The sequence below is a fragment of the Hemiscyllium ocellatum genome, chromosome 26 (genome assembly GCF_020745735.1).
Source record: "Hemiscyllium ocellatum isolate sHemOce1 chromosome 26, sHemOce1.pat.X.cur, whole genome shotgun sequence".
NCBI lineage: Eukaryota > Metazoa > Chordata > Chondrichthyes > Orectolobiformes > Hemiscylliidae > Hemiscyllium > Hemiscyllium ocellatum.
Window position 1 is genome coordinate 34,825,097 of NC_083426.1, and position 14,274 is coordinate 34,839,370.

Genomic DNA, 14,274 nt, shown 5'->3' on the forward strand with positions numbered 1-14,274 from the left:
AGTCTGATCCTGGTAAAACACCAATCCATCCAATCTTTCACAAAAATAATTCAGTATTGAATGATTATTACTGTTGATTAAACACTTTAGTCAAGAGTAATCTAGATTCGATGAAGATTCCTGCTATCCACTGATAACATCCATTCCTCGCCTTAATGGTCATGTGAGGAGGGCTAGATGATCTCCCTACTTCTCCCCACTTCACATTTAATTGTACCAAAAGTTTCTGATTTGTTTAAATGCTGTATTTGCCAATCCATTGTGTACTTAACTATTTAATCTGTTGATCATGAAGTACTAGCCAGACAGGTTTTCTTGAGTTAAACAAATAAGATGTTAGTTTTATTTTACTAAAAACCACTAGGAAAAGTACTAAAGATGTTTTTAAAAATCCCAGTTTCTGCAATCCTGCACACGCACATACTTGAACCACACATGGAAAGTACAAATTACAGAATGGAGGAGGTTAGATTTGGCCAAGTTAAAGTCTGTAATAGCATAAACAAAAGAGTTTACAACTTGCTGTCTTGACTGGCAGTAGTTATTCAAACATTTTGAGTTCTCATCTGATAAGTTAAAGTGGTAACTGATTTTTTTCTTATTCTTTTCCTGGAAGCATTGCTGTAAAACAATAATCTTTCTTTAAAATTCTCTCTGAATTGTGGCACAATCAAGCTGTAACAGATAGGGCACCTACTTAGAGGAAGTGAATGACGGAGAGAGAGCCACAGAGCAACTGCTTTCTCTCACTAGTTGCTGGCTGTCTTCCGACAAAGGTCTATGTGCTCAGAACATACAGAAAGGTCTTTATCATATGATAAAGTGTTTAGATTTAATGACCTGTTTCCAACAGTTGAATTGTAGAAGCTTAAAGCTCATGGTGATGGTGAGTTTCATATTCCTCGGGAGTTTATTATGGCTGGTGATATCTCCATAGACTCTGTATCTTCATCCCAATGAACTGAAAAGTGAAATTTCAAACAATGGCAGCCATTTTAAGTCATTGTCTATCTTTCAGTAAAATTGCCATTTTAAAAATGTTGATGTCTGTCTCTAGCAAATGAAATAAAATATTAATATTTGACATGACCACATCTTCATGACACCATCAATATAAGTCATATAAAAATGATGCAAGAATTAGATTAATATTATGTTCAACCTTTGTATTCTATTGAAGGTTGCTGCCATCCTACCTTAGTTTCCCCCATTGCCTCCTCGCTGATCATCATTGATGACCTAATTTCTTTTGCAGTAACTGGGGAACTATTGCTGAGGGTGTGCAAAACTTTGCAACTTAGTTGAAATGTGGACAAAGACCTAGTTTCGGGGAAGTCTTGCAATGTTACACAATGGTTGCCTTTTACCCAAAAATATGCCAGAAGCCAATTACAACCTGGAATACTAGTGTTACCTTTTCTTTGTGCCTTTTCTGAAGGTATCTCAAGACCATATGATGTATGAGCAATGGAAGGCTACTCATCTTATAAAGACTGCAGCGCCATTCAGTGAGATTGTGACTAATCTGAAATGTTGAAAATGTGTTGCTGGTTAAAGCACAGCAGGTTAGGCAGCATCCAAGGAACAGGAAATTCGACGTTTCAGGCATAAGCCCTTCATCAGGAATGAGGAGAGTGTGCCAAGCAGGCTAAGATAAAAGGTAGGGAGGAGGGACTTGGGGGAGGGGCGATGGAGATGTGATAGGTGGAAGGAGGTCAAGGTGAGGGTGATAGGCTGGAGTGGGGGTGGGGGCGGAGAGGTCAGGAAGAAGATTGCAGGTTAGGAGGGCGGTGCTGAGTTGAGGGAACCGACTGAGACAAGGTGGGGGGAGGGGAAATGAGGAAACTGGAGAAACTCAGATTTCTCCAGTTTCCTCATTTCCCCTCCCCCCACCTTGTCTCAGTCAAATCTCTCAAACTCAGCACCGCCTTCCTCACCTGCAATCTTCTTCCTAACCTCTCCGCCCCCACCCCCACTCCAGCCTATCACCCTCACCTTGACCTCCTTCCACCTATCACATCTTCATCGCCCCTCCCCCAAGTCCCTCCTCCCTACCTTTTATCTTAGCCTGCTTGGCACACTCTCCTCATTCCTGATGAAGGGCTTATGCCCGAAACGTCGAATTTCCTATTCCTTGGATGCTGCCTAACCTGCTGTGCTTTAACCAGCAACACATTTTCAACTGTGATCTCCAGCATCTGCAGACCTCATTTTTTACACTAATCTGAAATCCCTAGTTAAAAATCACACAACACCAGGTTATAGTCAACAGGTTTATTTGGAAGCACAAGCTTTCAGAGCGCTGCTCCTTCATCAGGTGGTTGTGGAGAATAAGATTATAAGACACAGACTTTATAGCAAAAATTTACAGTGTGACGTAACTGAAATTAAATATTGAAGAAGACCTGGATTGTTTGTTAAATCTCTCACCTTTTAGAATGACTATGTTGGTTTGAGTTCTTTCATATGTAAATCACAAACATTCTCAAGTGAACTTTAACAAATGGTGTCATGTCGGCCCAGATAATGTATTGAATGTATGAGCTTCCCTGTGTGATGCTGTCTGTGCCACAATGGTCAGACTAATTCTAATTTAAAAAATGGATTTACAGAATCTTACATGGATTCATGCAGTTTTTGAGCAACGTAAAAAGAAATTCTGCAAGTACTGATTCACCCCACAAACTTATATGTGTATGTGTGTGGGATGTGGGGATAGGGGCAGGGGGGAGAGAAGGAGGGGTAAAGAGTGTCTGTGACACCGTGTATGTATGTGTGTGAGCGTGAATGTAAAGTGGTATAAGTCTGTGAGAGGTTGCGTGTGGGAGTGTATGTGTGAGCGTTCACTTAACACTGAAATACCTCAAAAACATTGAAAACAAAATTTGCTGAGTCTCAGCTTATCACAAGAATTAAATACAAAATATGTATAATAAATTTACTGTAGTCTTAGCATCATAATGTAAATATAATTGAGCACAGAGAGAAGACATTTATGAGTGAAGTATTAGTTTAAGTAATTGACTGGAAGATTTTCCATGAGACTATAGCACCACTAGCCATAGGAGCAGAAATTAAGCCATTCAGCCTATCCAGTCTGCTCTGCCACTCAATCTGGCTGGGAAGTTTCTCAACCCCATTGTCCGCTTTCTCCCCATAACCCTTGATACTCAAGAACCTATTTATCTCAGTCTTAAATATACTTAATGATATGGCCTCCACAGCCTTCTGTGGTAATGAATTCCATAGATTCACCACTCTTTAGCTGAAGACATTTCTCCTCATCTCCATTCTAAAAGGTCTTCTATCCATGCTAGCACCTTGCCTCTGACACCATGGCCCTTATCTTATTCAGCAGCCTCCTGTGCGGCAGCTTGTCAAAGGCCTTCTTGAAACCCAGGTAGATAACATCCTTTGGCACTCTTTGGTTTAACTTGCTCATTACTTCCTCAAAGATTTCTAACAGATTTGTCAGACATGACCTCCCCTTGATGAAACCATGCTGACTTTGCCCTATTTTACCATACACTTCAAGTATTCAGAAATCTCATCCTTCGCAATGGATTCCAGGTTCTTACCCACGATTGAGGTTAGACTAATCAATCAGTAATTTTCCATTCTTTGCCTTATTCCCTTTTTGAACAGAAATGTCATGTTAGTGATTTTCCAGTCCTCTGGGACCCTTCCTAATTCTTGTGATTCCTGAAAGATCACCACTAATGCCCCTGCTATCTCTTCAACTATCGTTTACCTGCTTAATCTAATTGACCCTGTGCCAATTAGCTCATGGCTCAGGTAGTAATCCAGAGATTATTACCTTTCTGGTTCTGCTTTCTAATCTAGCTCCTAGCTGTTTATACTCCCTTCGCAGAATCTCTGCCTTCGTTTTATCTGTATCATTGGTACCTACGTGGACCATGACCGCTGGATCTTTATCCTCCCAATTCAAGTTCCTCTGCAGCCCAGATGAGATATTCCCTATCTGAGCAACAGACAGGCAACACAACCTTTGGGACTTTTGATCCTGGTCACAGGGAACAGTGTCTATGCCTCTAACTATACTATCCCCAATTACAATAACATTTTCCTGCTCTCCCCCTGAAGAAAGTGAGGACTGCAGATGTTGGAGATGCTGAGCTCTCATTCCTGATGAAGGGCCTATGCCTGAAACATTGATTCTCCTGCTCCTCAGATGCTGTGCTTTCCAGCACCAACACTCCCTTCTTTGCCCCAACTTGAATTGCTCCTTGTACCACGATGCTGCAGTCAGTTGGCTCATCCTCCCTCAGTCCCCATTCCCGTCCATACAGGGAGTAACACACTTGAACCGTATGGACAAGGACAGAGGCTCAAGCTCCTTCCACTCTCCCTTTCCCTGTCTCACTCATAGCCACACCCTCTTGTCCCTGACCACTGGCTGAATTTGAGTTTATTAGCCTAAGGGATGTGACTGTCTCCTGAAACACAGCATCCAGGTAACTCTTCCACCCCCTTCCATAAAGGGCACAATATTTGAAGCTCAGAGTCCAGCTCATCAACTCTGATCGAGAGTTCTTCCAACAACCAATATTTACTACAAACACGGTCACTGGGAACAACAACAACACCAGCTCCCACAACATGCAGAAACAATACATCACCTGACTCTCCATCCTTGTTTTATGTAATTAGTTTTGAATTTAGCTTTTTAAATTTTAACTGTTTTTGTACTTCTGTTTATGCAATTTGTAACCAATAAATTAGTTGTAACCAATAAGTTGCAACCAAGATTCAACTTAACACAAATTCAAATTTAGCAGATCTCTTATTAGCCAATCAAATCATAGCCCTCCTGTGATAATACTTATCAGTTTCTCCTCATTCAAAACCATTTTGAATCAAACTCTCTTACTTTCCCAGACTGCTCTCTGCTTGCTCCCATTCAGCTCTGGTCCTGAAGTGCCAGCCCCAAATCAATGAGGTAAATTTTTATAATCTCTTACCTTCCCAGGCTTCTCTCTGTTCATTCCTGTTCAGCTTTGGCTCTGAACTACTTACTCTTCCCCTTTGTACCTGTCTGGTTTTTCTTTCTATGTAGTGGCCAACTGATTCTTTCCCTGTTGGACAATTTAAAACAAAACTCTTCAAGACAACTGAGATTAAAATCACTGGGACAATGCAACAATTCTTCCAACATCTAAAAGCAAGTAGATTTGAAAAGGAAACTATCCTTTTTTTTATCTTTGGGACTTTAGTTTTTGGTTCATGATCCAATTCTTATGTAAAATAAATTTTATTTTTTACAATGTCTTGTGTGACTTCAGGATGTTACAAATTGCTTCACAGCCAATGAGATATTTTGCCACATAGTCACTGTTACAACTCAGGAACATGCCATGGGCAATTTGCACAGAGGAAGTCCAGAAACAACACGGAGGTAAATGACCAGTTAATCAGTTTTGTGGGCATTGTTTCAGGATGAATATTGGCCAGGACACCAGTGAGATGTGGACCCATGCTATTCTAACTGAGTGGTGTAAGTGTTACAACAGACCCCAGCCACAGTTAAACATAGTAGAATTATTTCAAATTAAATTGTGATAGTAAGAAAAGGGGAACATAGAAATTTAGTTAGAAACAATGAAATTTATGTTGGGTGACAGTAACTTAACCTTCAGAGTCCATCAGCACAAGGAATTGGAATAAGTTGCCAGGTCACATGAAAATAAAAACATTGGGAGCATTTTATAAAGGCTCAATGCTGCAATGAAGGTTTGGTCCTTCTAGATAGAAAAAACTAAATTGTCTCATGTGACCTACCTCATCTATGTTTATCCTTTGATATGGCTATCACATTAAAAGGCAATGTGAAAGGTTTGTACAGATGTTGTACAATGCCCTAGAATTGATTGATTCATTTTTGAAATGTGTTCTGCCTTATAGCTCAATCTCATGACATTAAATAACATTTGTGACAGTGTTTATTATAGTTTCTAAATAATTAGGCAGGCATTTGTAAGTGTTATCCTCCCACCAGCTGCTTTTCTGGCCAGTGATACAGTATAAAAGTCAGAATTAATGATCTAATGGAAGGTTTCCTACTGAACGCCTTCATGCTGAAGTAATGTTTAACATAAATCCCTGTGCTTCCTGCTGTCAGATATTGACTGTGAATGATGATTTTGATTAAATTAACTGTCAAAAAAATTTGCAACATTAACTTAAGCCCCTCATCCAAAGTCAGATTCCTGCATATATTCCCTTTCTGCCAAAGCCAGTTCACAGAATAATATATCTGTTCGGTTGCAAATTAGCAAAGAACAATAATCAGTTGTCAATGTGTGTTTAGGATAATATTATTAAATTTAAATTTTCTTAATGAAGTTTTAGCCAGTAAAAACAAAACCATTCTGACCATGTTGTGGTAACACATGAGAAGTTCCTGAAATATCATTTGCAAAGCCACTATCTCCCTGCATGTCTCCATTTATATATTGCCACTGCTTTTGTTTTATTTCGTCTAGGTGCTCTGTGATCATTTGCCAAAAGGTTAGAATAGCACTTTTTATAGCTCTTCATAACGGCTGATAACAGTAGTTTTAAAATAGAAATATAACTAATTCTAATGTACAATTAACTAGATGGGCACCAGTGAGTTAAAGATAGCTGGATAACACTGACTGTCAATTCGTAGATATAAACTGTACCAGCTTTTATGATGTAATCTGAATACACCAGCATTGTAATTCTTTCTAACTATTCATTCTAAACATTGGCTATTGCAATGGGCTGGAACATCAACAGTGAACTAATTCATTATCTGCTTTGTCTGTTGTGATGTTTGTTTCCCTCCACGTCCTGTACCCTGCACAGCTGCAGCAGTGATGCCTTGTGTTGAGTATCAGGTAGGAATTATGCCAAAGAGTTTCTTTACAGAGAATGTTGAAATAAAATGAGATGCATCCAATAAAAACACAAACTGAGGCATTAGAGTGCTTTGAAGTATTCTTACCCAGTATACAGGCAAAAGGTACAATTTAGTGGTGATAAGATATTGTAATTTGGAGCAATTTACTGCATTATGATGCTTTTCGACTGAAATATATACAATAATTCAGTTTCAAAAACTTTTCATAGTACATTATTGTTGTAGATTTTAGTTGTATTACACTCTCTCAGTTCTGCGCCCTTGGCTCTAAAATGCCTTATTAAATCTCTTTAACCAGTTTTCTTTCCCTAATAGCAGACCGATGGTCCTATGGTATTCTGTGTGCCTAGGCCAATGACCCTGCCTCTGTTTTCTCATTAACCACAATGAAGCCTTTGACATGGTTAGCCACAGCAACCGAGACCATTCCTTCAGCACAGTATGACCCAACTTACTGGTGCCTTTATCAGATTACAGCCAAAATATTTCTAGCCATGGCTACTTTTGATTTGGGAGTTCAGAACCATTGTACCCTGAAGATTGCTGCACAGGTGAATAGAGTGGTCAAGAAGGCATATGCTTTGCTTGCCTTCATTGGACGGCATATTGAGCATAAGAGCTGGCAGGTCATGTTAAAATTGTACACAACGTTGGTTTGGCCGCATTTAGAATAAAGTGTACAGTTCTGGTCGCCACATTACCAAAAGGATGTGGATGCTTTGGACAGGGTGCAAAGAAGGTTTATGAGGATGTTGCCTGGTATGGAAAATGCCAGCTATGAAGAGAGGTTGAGTAGGTTAGGTTTGTTTTCATTAGAAGAAAGGAGATTGAGGGGGGAACCTGATTGAGGTTTACAGGGTATAGACAGGGTAGATAGAGATAAGCTTTTTCCCAGGGTGAAGGATTCCATAACGAGAGGTCACACTCTCAAGGTGAGAGGTGAAAAGTTTAAGGGGGATATACATGGCACGTACTTTACACAGAGGGTGGTAGGTACCTGGAACGCGTTGCCAGCAGAGGTAGTAGAGGCAGGCACGGTAGATTCACTTAAGGTGTATCTGGATAGATGCATGAGTAGGGGGGGAGCAGAGGGATACAGATCTTTAAGATTTGGGCGACAGGTTTAGGCAGTAGATTTGGATCGGCTCAGGCTTGGAGGGCAGAAGGGCCTGTTCCTGGGCTGTAAGTTTTCTTTGTTGTTTTCTCAACCTCATTCATTCAAATCCAGAACTTTTCACTCCAACCATTCACGCTCCCCCTCCTTTTTTCATCAATATGCAGTTTTATGGTGGTATCATTTAACTTATCAGGGATAGCTTCTGTGTGTACACTAATGGTAGTTAACTTTATCTCTGAACAATTGCTCTACATCTTTGTATAATCTTTATGTTGTGACATGGTCTGTCATCCATTCTTAGTTAGTTGCCATTTACTCCAGTTAAACATGGGACAAAATTGCCAGATATTAGCCCTACCACAATCCTTGTCACTAACCCTACCCCTCTCAGGAAACGTTTGAAGGCTGAACCAGTCGGTTCGTCATCCTAGTTGATATTCAACTAATCTTCTAAGACCGTATCCTTTAATTACTAATAGTGGAGCTTTCACCTCCAAAGCAATATTGACCGTCATCGAAATTTCAGCCTTTCTGCCAATGAAAACTTCATCCTGCCTTTGTCACTCCAAGATTTGTTTGTTTAAATGCTCTTCTCACCAGCTCATCACACTCCCTCTTCTACACTCCACCTTCTGAGAGTCCTTCAAAACTCTGCTGCCATTGTCAAATCCAAGTAGCATTAGCTTGACACAGGTCCTATCCTGAAAATGTGTTGCTGGAAAAGCGCAGCAAGTCAGGCAGCATCCTTTTCCAGCAACACATTGTCAGCTCTGATCTGCAGTCCTCACTTTCTCCTACAGGTCCTATCCTGACTTACAATTGCTCCCAAATCCTTAAATTTAAAATTCATCCTCCTGTTCAAATCCTTTGACTGTCTCATATCCCTCTATCTCCGCAACACCTCTGAGCTCTCAGGTTCCTCAGACCCTGAGCCACATTGCCAACTGAGGCATGAAAAAAGGGAATATGTTGTCAGACACCTCAATGCCATAACCTAGAATTTCCTCCCACAACCCCATTACTTCTCAGCTGTGTTCTTGTCATTTAAGGTCCAATGTAAATTGCTTCTTTTTAAACACCTCTGCTAATATCTCCTTTCTTGGCACAGCATTAATTTTTAGTTAGGTCTCTGTGGTGTTTTGCCACAGTTCTTCATTGTTCAAAGCAACATGTCTATGCAATTTATTTTTGCCAATAGGAAATGTTTTGAAAATTGTTCTTAGTTTTTAGATTTGTGAGAGGTTCTTCAGTTTCAAAACATTGGCAGCTTTTCTATATGATTTAAAAATTACTTACTGCAAATGTGTGAAATAGCTTAAAAAAGCATGCATTGTAGCAGAGTTGCCCAAAATGTTCTCATGGTGGGGGAGGTGGGTATGGGGCACATTGAAATGTTTCTCTCGGGGGACCAAATTTCAGAAAGATAAAGTATGTCACAATATACACACCTAAATTGGGGGAAGGGGTGGGAAGGAAGAGAAGAGAATTCTGTCTGTTCAATTGCACTCACTGTCTCCCAGTCATGATCTCCATCCCTCTCACATTCAACCCCTGGCACACACATAAACATTCACTCATCCATCCCCCTACCCCAAAGTAGCTGTAAGCCAGTAACCATCCCGTTTCTAACCTCTCCCCTATGTCCTTTGATTCCATGAAAGACAAAAAAAAAGTCTGTCCATTCCAGTCTTAATTGTATTCAACAAAGGATCTTCTAAGGAAGGGTATCCCAAAAGATTCATAATCTTCTGAATGAAGAATTTCTCATCCCAGTCCTAAATGATTAGTCCCTTATTGCAAGACTGTGCCACTCCCACTCCATGTTTTACAGTTCCCCAAAAACCTGTGCAATTGAAACAAGACTTCTAATTACCTGACCTCCAATGCCCTTGCAATAAAGGCCAAAATGCAATTTGCCTTCCTAATTGCTTGCTGCATCTGCAAGATAACGTTCCATATGACTTGCACAAGTACAGGAGCTCTGTGGGCAACAACATTCATAGATTTCACACCTTTTTAAAAAACGTCCTGCTGACTAAACTTCCCTACAGTACAATCCTTCTGTCACATTGTTCACCAATTGCTGTACCTGTCTACATCCCTTCATGACCACCCCACAGCTTACTTTTCTGCATAATTTTGTATTGTAGCAAATTTTAAAATATTAGAGTAATTAGCTGATGGCCCAGCAGTAACCCTTGTGGGCCCCCACTATCCATTGCCGGCAAACTTGACTGTGAATTTGAAAATTCTGTTTATGTCCACTCTCTCCTCCCTGCCTTTAATCAATCCTTTGTTAATGCTAACGCATCAAGCAAACCCATGAGTTATCATTTTGCCTGTTAATCTTTCATGCAAGACCTTTTCAAATGCTCAATTAATCACTCATCCTGTGCCCCCATCTCCCAGTTAGTCACTCATCCATCTAACTACCATCCCTAGTCAATCAATAACTAGCTCACTCACCTACTGGCTGAGTCAGTTACTCATTTATTCATTCACCCACTTATTCAGTACACTGTCAGTCATTCACTCATCAATGAATCCATACCCCGCAGTCAAGCACTTACAATCCCAGCCACCCTTTGAGTGAGGCAGTCAGTGAAATTGTGAAACTATATACATGATTTTATTGCAGAATCCATTTTTGTCCTGCATATTCACTTTCTTGCTTTTATACTTCAATTTTTCAGATAATTCAACTGACAGAAAATGATCTTTACTTGGATGGATCTATTCTCCACACACACTGAAGTAATATCTAGCCATCTTCTTGAAGCACATCAGAACTTCAAGAGAATCGGGGGCATAGGTGAGTGCAGTGGCCACCACTAAGGAGAAGGTGCTGGGGATGTTGAAAGACCTAAAGGTTGATAAATCACCAAGATCAGATAGTCTTCACCCCAGAGTTCTGAAGGAGAACTAGTTCGCTGATGAACGTGCAGCGCTCCGAAAGCTAGTGCTTCCAAATAAACCTGTTGTCTATAACCTGGCGTTGTGATTTTTTTTTAAACTTTGTCCACCCCAATCCAACACCGGCTCCTCCACAACATAAATAAATAATGCAGCCATCCATCCACTCAAAAGTGCTCCCACTAACCAGCAGGCTTAGTTTAAAGCTTTACCCACAGCCCTAGTTAAGCGATTCATCAGGACTTCAGTCCCAGCATGATTCAGATGGAGTCCGTCCCACCAGAACAGCTCCCTTTTCCCCCAGTCCAACTGCCAATGTCCTACTCCAACCATTTCTCCTGCACCAATGTTTGAACCACACGTTTACCTCTAATCTTGTTGCCAATTTGCTCCTGGCTTAGGTAGTATAGAGTCATAGAGATGTACAGCAGAATCTGGAGATGATTACCTTTTTGGTTCTGCTTTTTACTTTAGCCTCTAGCTGCTCATATTCCCTTAGTAGAACCTCGAACCTCTTCCTATTTATGTCATTGGTACCTATTTGGACCATAATAACTGATCTTTCCCCACCCACTCCAAGTTCTTATACAGCCCAGATGAGAGACCCTGAAGCTGGGTCCCATGCAGGCAGCATAGCCTGCAGGACTCTTGATCCTGGCCACAGAGACCCATGTCTATTTCCTTGAATATACTATTCCCCCATTACAACCACATTTCTCTGTTCTCCCCCGTCTTGAATGGCTCCCTTTACCTCAATGCTATGGTCAGTTTTCTCATCCTTCCTCTAACCCCAACTCTCATCCACACAGAGAGCAGAATCTCGAACCTGTTCGACAAGCTCAAAAGCCGAGGCTCCTTCAGTACTATCTCCTAGATCCCCCTTCATGCCTTGTTGGTAATCAATCGCTCCTGTCTCTGACTACTGACCAAACCTGAGGCAGTTAATCTGAGGGATGTGATAGCCTCCTGAAACATAGCATCCAGGTCTTTCTCTCTCTCTCTCTCTCTCTCTCTCTCTCTCTCTCTCTCTCTCTCTCTCTCTCTCTCTCCCTGATGTATCATAGTGTTCGAAACTCAGACTCCAGTTCACAACTACAGCTCAGAATTGATGAAGTAACCAATACTTCCTACAATGTGGTCACTATGCACCACAATGGGGTTCATCAGCTCCCATATCATGCAGGTACAACCCATCGCCTGGACAACATCCCTATTTTAATTATTTAGTTCTTAATTTGAATTTTAACATTTTCATTCTGGTCTTTTAGTTTGTAGCCTGGGGTACAATTTCTGTTTACCTTCAATCTGAAAGTAACCAAGATTACATAGTCAGATCTGTAGCTATCAATGAAGTTACAGTTTACCTGTGATGTCACTCTTGTGCTGGGCCTCTGAATCTGGGCTTCAATTTATCCTTTTACCAAAAACCTTCCAAATGCTGAGCAAAAAAAACATGCAAAAGCACATCTTCCCCTTTGCACTGAATTCCCACAGTGCCTCACAATTCCCTGAATTATATACTCACTCAGGACTGTATCTCACTGACGGACTGTGCAAAGCTTACTGATGCTTCAAAGGATGGCTTTAGGGACAAGGGATAACTATTGAAGATATAGCTTCTGACAGCATTAGAAGATGAGTGAATGTACAATGATAGCCATAGCACAATGAGTCCTGTCCTTGAGCAGATTTTAATTCTACAGAAGATAAACTTTAAGTGCCTCCATAGCGAAGGGGTGTTCTGCAGCACTCTCAAGCCACAGTATCCCTGATGGTTGTTCTGGACTGGGCTGTGCACAACCTTGTGCTGCAGATGGGGCTGTCCTGTAGATAACGCAACTACAAGAATCCTCTAAAGAACTCCCTAAAGGAGGTGAACAGCTCACCACCTGGAGAGATACAGGGGTCTTATTGGAATTGCCTCAATGGCCATGAACAGCTGAGGCAATAACAATGCAGATATTTCAGTAAAATACACACTGTACCAACCTGAACAGCCTGCAGTCTATCTATATTACCATCATGCCATCTTACCATGAAATAACTTTCATAGTATAATGCAGAACAACAGCCAACACTTTACCTATCCTTGATTGTAACATCCCGACTTATCTGCATCTAGTATCCCTCATGGAGTTTATATCTATTCACTGTTTAAGTAGCAATATAACTTTGAATGTGAGTGATCTGAGTGAAACAAGTTTTACAGAAAACACTTGTGTAGCATCTTGGAGAATTCAAAGGCAAACTAAATAATTGAGTAAACAGCCAACATAAATTGTTTGGGTGTGTGTATGTGGGTTACCCAAGTGGGAATTAATTAGTGATCATGATAGACAACTGGGGAATGTTTTGTTTTACTGATAACTAAACAGATTAAAACATTATTTAACAAACAAAATCAAGTAAGAATATTCCCAGACCCACCTGGGTGAGAAATTTGGAAAAATCAGATGAGATTTCAAGTCAGGTCCTTCTTGACGCCAAGCCGAGATTCTCACTAATAAACAATGAGAAATCAATTAACAGCTTAAATATCGCCCTCATTACTAAATAATCTTACCTCATTAGTATGCATCCACCCATTCTCCCACTGTCCACACAAAAACTATATGTTGTTAAATTCCAACCTGAAAATCAGAGCCGAAACCTGGTGATTTGAGTTCACTGCTTGCTCCTCCAGACCTCCACTTTGGACATCTGACAATAATATCTCAGGGCACACTCCATGGGCAGCAGCCATATGCATCCCACACCCATGAACGTTGACATCTGACATGAATTAGCCTCACCACATCAATATGGCACATCTCCAATCCACTTAGATTGTGCTTCTGCCCTTCAATGCTATACTTTGGCATGCCTGGTACATTTAATTGGAATGTTCCTGCCAAGGACACTTTTTATACACAGACACAGGAACCCAGCTGATGAACCGATCCAATAGTATCTGAGGTGTTCGCTCACTGTCTTAGTGCATATTCACTTTGCACCTATGGATGGTCATATTTTTCTTACCTTAGTAGATCTGCCTTTTTTTTGTACCTTGCCCCCTCAGCTGGAGCTTACAGGCTCACAATACTTCTGTCTCACTTTGCTTTTCAAAGCAGACAGAACGGCAAGCAGCTTGTCATGGTTGGTCAGCAGTCACCACTCATGGGTGGTATAGTGCGCTGTACTGTATCTCAATGTCACACCTACAGTATGCAGCAGCAGCCTACATAGCAAACACACTGTCTCTTCATCAATTAAATGGTCAAGATCTTAAAGTTGAAGGGTAGTAATTCTCAGTCAGATCAAGGGCGCATGTTCTAACAAGGGTCACTTGTCCCGAAAC

The 14,274-nt window shown here is 40.8% G+C and overlaps 1 long non-coding RNA gene across 1 annotated transcript; it reads right to left on the reverse strand.

The window, feature by feature from the left end:
• Nucleotides 1–857: 857 nt before the first annotated feature.
• LOC132828275 (uncharacterized) lies at nucleotides 858–13,991 on the reverse strand. The gene is made up of 3 exons (XR_009646090.1): nucleotides 13,956–13,991; nucleotides 13,365–13,437; nucleotides 858–961 (listed from the first exon to the last, which is right to left on the reverse strand). It is a non-coding gene; the product is annotated as an uncharacterized LOC132828275 (long non-coding RNA).
• Between the last annotated feature and the right edge of the window lie 283 nt (nucleotides 13,992–14,274).